This window comes from Rhinoraja longicauda, chromosome 16, assembly GCF_053455715.1.
Source record: "Rhinoraja longicauda isolate Sanriku21f chromosome 16, sRhiLon1.1, whole genome shotgun sequence".
Taxonomy (NCBI): Eukaryota; Metazoa; Chordata; class Chondrichthyes; order Rajiformes; family Arhynchobatidae; genus Rhinoraja; species Rhinoraja longicauda.
Window position 1 is genome coordinate 49115715 of NC_135968.1, and position 6339 is coordinate 49122053.

The 6339-nt window shown below is 55.7% G+C and overlaps 1 pseudogene; it reads right to left on the reverse strand.

Moving 5' to 3' along the window:
* Positions 1–833: 833 nt before the first annotated feature.
* On the reverse strand, positions 834–971 carry LOC144601534 (U1 spliceosomal RNA; annotated as a pseudogene).
* Positions 972–6339: the final 5368 nt, after the last annotated feature.

Sequence of the window (6339 nt, forward strand, 5' to 3'; positions counted from 1 at the left end):
ACGCAGGGTATTACGGATACCCTGCCCTCCAGCTCCACTTGCTGCTGCCATCCCACCTGGATAAGGGTGTTAGGTTGGTTACCCAACCAGCATGGATCCACCCCTAAACCAGACTCCTGTTCCTGACCTCCGCTCCTCGCCAATGATCCACGGCTCAATACTGGTACTGCTCTTATAAGAACATTAGGGTGGTAGCCAATCCAACTCGATGCAATCCAACTGGTCCTGGGAGAACCTCCTTAGTGATCAAGGTGTCTCCCCTGCCAGGTACGAACAGATACTACACTTGATCTTAGCCAAAAGGCCGATGAACACTACCCTCCATACTGGAGCATTTATGGAGAAAGAAAGATGGGCGACTAAATCATCAGCCCACTACCAATATTTCATTCTGTTTTTATATTGAGAATCAGGGGAGAGCGCGAACACAGTCCCCCAGGAGCTGGCAGCGTTAGTGGAGAGGTTGGAGCGGCTGTCAAAATATAGTACATATATTCGCACGCACACTATATATATATATATGTTTACATGTTCTGTTGTGCTGCTGCAAGTAAAAATCCAATTGTTCTATCATTGACAACAAAACACAATTTCACACAAAATATTGGAGTAGAATTAGGCCATTCAATCTTGGCTGATCTCTTGCTTTCTCTCCACACCCGTTCTAATGGAGAATTTGTCTCTGTGCCTTAAAAATATGCACTGATTTGTCCTCTACAGCCACACTTGTAGCAATACCCTCCCCTCCATACTGGAGCATTTATGGAGAAAGAGATTAGCGACTAAACCATCAACCCACTACCAATATTTCATTCTGTTTTTATATTGAGAACCAGGGGAGAGCGCGAACGCAGTCCCCCACTACCACAAATTTTGCAGTCGAGTATCCCACATTTGGGGACATCGCAGCCGTCAGCACACCCGAAGTGCAATGGGATAGCCTCGTCCTGGGCGATCGGCCATCCTTTTTTTTGTTTTAATATCAAAAAATACTTTATTCAAATAATAAATATCATTCACAAAACATATTCTTAAACAAGCCCATCCGACATTTCCGGAGGTTACATTTGGTACAGACATTCACTTAGACATTTACTTACATTTATACATTCACCCAGTATCCCTTGTTTGGAGGGGCGTCTCTCTCCACCACACCCTGCCCCCCCATGTCCAGCAGCGGAAGGACCCTAGACTGTGGTCCTCCCCCACAGGGCCTTAGCGTTGGCTGCACCAAGCTTCAGTGCGTCCCTCAGCACGTACTCCTGCAGTCTGCAGTGGGCCAGTCGGCAACATTCCTTGACGGACAGCTCGCTCCGCTGGGAGGTCAACAAGGATCGGGCAGACCAAAGAGCGTCTTTCACCGAGTTGATGACCTTCCAGCAGCACTCGATGTCAGTCTCCGAATGCGTCCCTGGGAACAGTCCGTAGATCACAGAGTCCTCTGTGACGGAGCTGCTCGGAATGAATCGTGACAGGGACCCCTGCAGAACTCTCCAGACTCTCTTGGCAAATTTACACTCTGTGAAGAGGTGGGCCACCGTCTCCTCTCCGTAGCAGCCGTCCCGGAGGCAGCGTGCGCTGGTAGTTAGGTTCCGGCGGTGCAGGAAGGATCTGACTGGGAGGGCTCCCCTCACCGCCAGCCAAGCCAGGTCTTGGTGCTTGTTGGTGTGTTCTGGCGATGAGGCATTTTGCCAGACAAGCTGGGCTGTCTGTTCTGGGAACCACGCCACAGGATCCATGGAGTCATTCCCCTGCAGTGCCTGCAGGACGTTCCGTGCTGACCACTGCCCGATGGACTTATGGTCAAAGGTGTTGGTCCGGAAGAACCTGTCCACAAACGACAGATGGTTCGGCAATGTCCAGCTGACTGGCACATTGCGTGGCATCTGCGCGAGGCCCATCCTTCGCAACACCGGGGACAGGTAGAACCTCAGCAGGTAGTGGCATTTGGTGCCCACGTGCCTTGGCTCTATGCTCCGCCTGATGCAGCCACACACGAAGGTGGCCATCAGAATGAGGGCGACGTTGGGCACTCTTTTACCCCCGTTGTCTGCCGACTTGTGCATTGTGGCTCGTCGCACCCTGTCCATCGCCGACCCCCAGATGAAGCGGAAGACGGCCCAGGTGATCCCCTTGGCGTGGGAGGGAGGGACGGGCCACACTTGCGCCAAGTACAGCAGCCCCGAGAGCACCTCACACCTGATGACCAGGTTTTTCCCCGTGATGGAGAGGGAGCGCTGCTTCCACAGCTCCAGCTTCTTCCCCACCTTGGCTATCCGCTCCAGCCAATTCTTGTTACACGCCTCAGCCTTCCCGAACCAGATCCCCAGCACCTTCAGGAAGTCAGGCTTGATGGTGAAGGGGATGGAAGATCGGTCAGGCCAGTTGCCAAAGAGCATGGCCTCGCTCTTCCTGCGGTTTACCCTGGCCCCCATGGCCAACTCAAACTGGTCGCAGACGCTGATCAGTCTGCGGGCCGACCCTGGATCCGAGCAGAAGACGGCGACATCGTCCATGTACAGGGAGGCCTTGACCTGAGTGCCCCCACTGCCTGGCAATGTCACTCCTCTTATGCTCGCATCCTTCCTGATGGATTCGGCAAAGGGTTCAATGCAACAGACGAACAAGACAGGGGAGGGAGGGCAACCCTGCCTGACTCCAGACCTGACGGGGAAGCTGTCTGATTCCCACCCATTAATTTGGACTGCACTACAGATATCAGTGTAGAGCAGTTGTATCCACTTCCTGATTCCCTCCCCAAAGCCCATTTTGGAGAGCACGTCCCTCATGTACGTGTGCGATATCCTGTCGAAGGCCTTCTCCTGGTCCAAGCTGACCAGGCAGGCATCCACCCGTCTGTCCTGCACGTAGGCAATGGTGTCTCTCAGCAGCACCAGGCTGTCTGAGATTTTCCTGCCAGGTACAGCACAGGTTTGGTCCGGGTGGATCACCTGTCCCAGAGCAGACTTGACCCGGTTGGCGATGGCCTTAGACAGGATCTTGTAATCTACATTCAACAATGTGATGGGTCTCCAATTCCTTAAGTCATTCATCTCCCCCTTCTGCTTGTAGATCAGGGTGATGCTGCCCTTCCTCATAGAGTCTGACATGCTGCCGGCTAGAAGTATATCGTTGTACACTTCCAGCAGGTCTGGGCCCACCCAGTCCCACAGAGCCGAGTACAACTCTGCCGGTAAGCCATCACCTCCGGGAGTTTTACTCGAGTCAAAGGAACGGATGGAGCCAGTCAGCTCCTCCAGGGTCAGTGGTTGGTCCAGACTCTCCCGCTTGCTGTCGTCCAAGACCTCCGTGATGGAGGACAGGAAGTTCTGGGAGGCGGTGCTGTCTGTGGTCTTTACATCATACAGATCCTTATAAAAGGATCTGCAGATCTTGAGCATGTCTGTCTGCAAGGATGTTACCGAGCCGTCCTCCTCCCTAAGGCTTTTGATCACAGAGCTCCCCCTGTGAACCTTATGGAAGAAGTAACGTGAGCACGTCTCATCCTGCTCAACATGGCGGACCCTGGACCGGAAGATGATCTTGGAGGATTCAGAGGTAAAGAGCCGAGCTTGCCGGCCCTTCAACTCTCTCAGTTCCTCCTTCACATCCACCCCTCTCCTCTGCAGAAGGAGCAGTTGCTGCAAATCTGTCTGGAGTTGGCACAGTTCCCTCTTACCCTGTCTTGCTCTCTGAACACCTTTGGAGACGAAGAACTTCTTGATGTTCTCCTTTGTTGCCTCCCCGCAGAGTGTTGGGGAGTCAAAGAGGGGCCTCACAGTTCTCCAACATGCGTAGTCCCTCTTTAGCTCCTCAACGCTCTCCGGGGTCAACAGCTCCACGTTTAACTTCCACGTCCCTCTGACCGCCTTCCGGTCCTCCTGTAGGTGACAGGTGGCCTGAAGGAGGCAGTGGTCAGAGAAGAACACCGGCGCGAGGTCGGTGTGTCTGACCATGACGGCCCTCGATGTGAAGAGGAAGTCTATCCGGGACTGGGCTGAACCGTTCGGTCCTGACCAGGTGAACCGCGGCTGGGCTCCGCCTGCAGTGTCACTGAAGGGGTCGCGCAGCTTTGCATCTTTGACCATCTCCACCAAGAGTTTGGAGGTGCCGTCCAGTCTGTGGTTGGCACTGCCGGATCGTCCAGCCGCATCGATGATGCAGTTGAAGTCACCGGCCAGAATGAGCGATCTAGATGTGGCCAGCAGCGGTGGGAGCTGCTGGAGGACGGCCAACCGCTCGCTCCGCCTGGGTGAGGCATACACATTAATCAGCCGGAGCGGAGAACTACGGTACATTACATCCACCACCAAGAGACGCCCCCCCACCACCTCCCTTACCTCAGTGATGGTGAAGCCCCCTCCCCGCAGCAAGATCCCCAGACCGGACACACGACAATCATTTCTCCCCGACCATACCGACAGTCCGTGGGGCCACCATCGCGACCACCTCCGATAGCAGCGAAGGTGTGGCAGCCCGCACTCTTGTAGAAAAGTCACATCCGCCTTTACCTTGACCAGGTACTGCAAGGCGTTGACACATCGCACAGTGCTCTTCACACTGCGCACGTTTAAGGATGCCAGTTTTAGCTTCATTGTCCTTTAGAGTTCCAGGCTGTCCTTCTGCCCCAGCATGCACATCGTCTGGGTGAGTTCCAGCACCTTTTTGTGGCACAGGTACTGGTACTGGGTGCTGGCTTCCTCAGCACAGGGTGAATTTTCTGGCGTGGCCACTGCAATGCTCCCGGTCTCCCGGAGCTGGGGCCCATTGGCCACCGCACTGCTCCCGGTCTCCCGGAGCTGGGGCCCATTGGCCACCGCACTGCTCCCGGTCTCCCGGAGCTGGGGCCCATTGGCCGTTGTGCCGCTCCCGGTCTCCCGGAGCTGGGGCCCATTGGCCACTGCGCTGCTCCCAGTTTCCTGGAGCTGGGGCCCATTGGCCACTGCACTGCTCCCGGTCTCCCGGAGCTGGGGCCCATTGGCCACTGCACTGCTCCCGGTCTCCCGGAGCTGGGGCCCATTGGCCACTGCACTGCTCCCAGTTTCCTGGAGCTGGGGCCCATTGGCCGTTGTGCCGCTCCCGGTCTCCCGGTCTCCCGGTCTCCCGGAGCTGTGGCCCATTGGCCGTTGTGCCGCTCACGGTCTCCCGGAGCAGGGGCCCATTGGCCGCTGCACTGCTCCCATTCTCCTGGGGCTGGGGCCCATTGGCACTGCTCCCAGTCTCCTGGGGCTGGGGGGCAACAGACACGTTCTTCCTCTTACCTTCCTCTTCCCCCGTTTTCTTCCTCTGCCTCTGCTTCCGTGGTCGGCTCCTCCCGGTCGCCTCATCCTCCGACGAGGAGGTTGCTGGCCTCGTCCTGGGAGAGGACTCTTTTTTGTGACTTGCTTGCCCCCTCCGGCTTTTTCTCTGTGCGCAGAGCCTTCAGGGTTTTCCTCGACTGTACCACCTTCCATTCCTCCTCTTCCTGTTCCCCCTCTTCCATCGACTCGCCCTCCTGGGCAGGGGCCTGGGGGGCTCTGTCCGGTGGTTGGGGGCCCCTGCTCTCCTTTCCTTTTTGGGCTTTTGCCGTGGTAGGAGACGTCTCGTCCACCCTGGGGGTGCTGGCAGCGGCCCCTCTTATCGCCTGTGCGTACGTGCTTGCTCTTTTTGGGCAGGCCTTGTAAAGGTGGCCTGCCTCCCCACACATGTTACAGCTCTTACTTTCTTTACAGTCCCTTGTCTCGTGGCCTTCTAGTTTGCAGTTTCTGCAGACGACTGTCCTGCATTCTGCCGCCACGTGCCCAGGTTTGTTGCATTTCCTGCACACCCTGGGCTGCCCCGTGTACGTCATGTAGCCTCGGTTCCCTCCGATAGCGAACACCGAGGGAGGGTGGATGATGAATTCCTTCCCGTCCACCCTCAGCTTCACCTTCACTTGCCTCTTGCTCGTCCAGATCCCGAACAAGTCCTTTATATCCACACAGTTCCCGGCCCCTTCGACGTAGCGAGCAAGGAAGGTGAGGACATCCACGACGGGCACATGTGGGTTAAACATGTGCACTGTGATCATCCGTTCCCTCTGGGTGGTGTAAGATTTGAGAAGTTTTCCCTCATTTGGAAAGCAACACAATACCAAAAAGCTGCAGTTTGGACATTTTAAACGGGAGACTGGGGCTGATAGCGGAGAAAGGCTGCGGTCAGATTAACAAAGGATGTCACAATCCGTGGGTCCTAAAATGGCCGCAGGACCTCGTGACCAGCCACAAAAGGTAAAAACCTTACATCCCAGTCTCTAGGTTTTCTGCAAAGCCATGGTCAGAACAAAGGATGGGTATTGGCCATGCAGAAACCTACGAAACC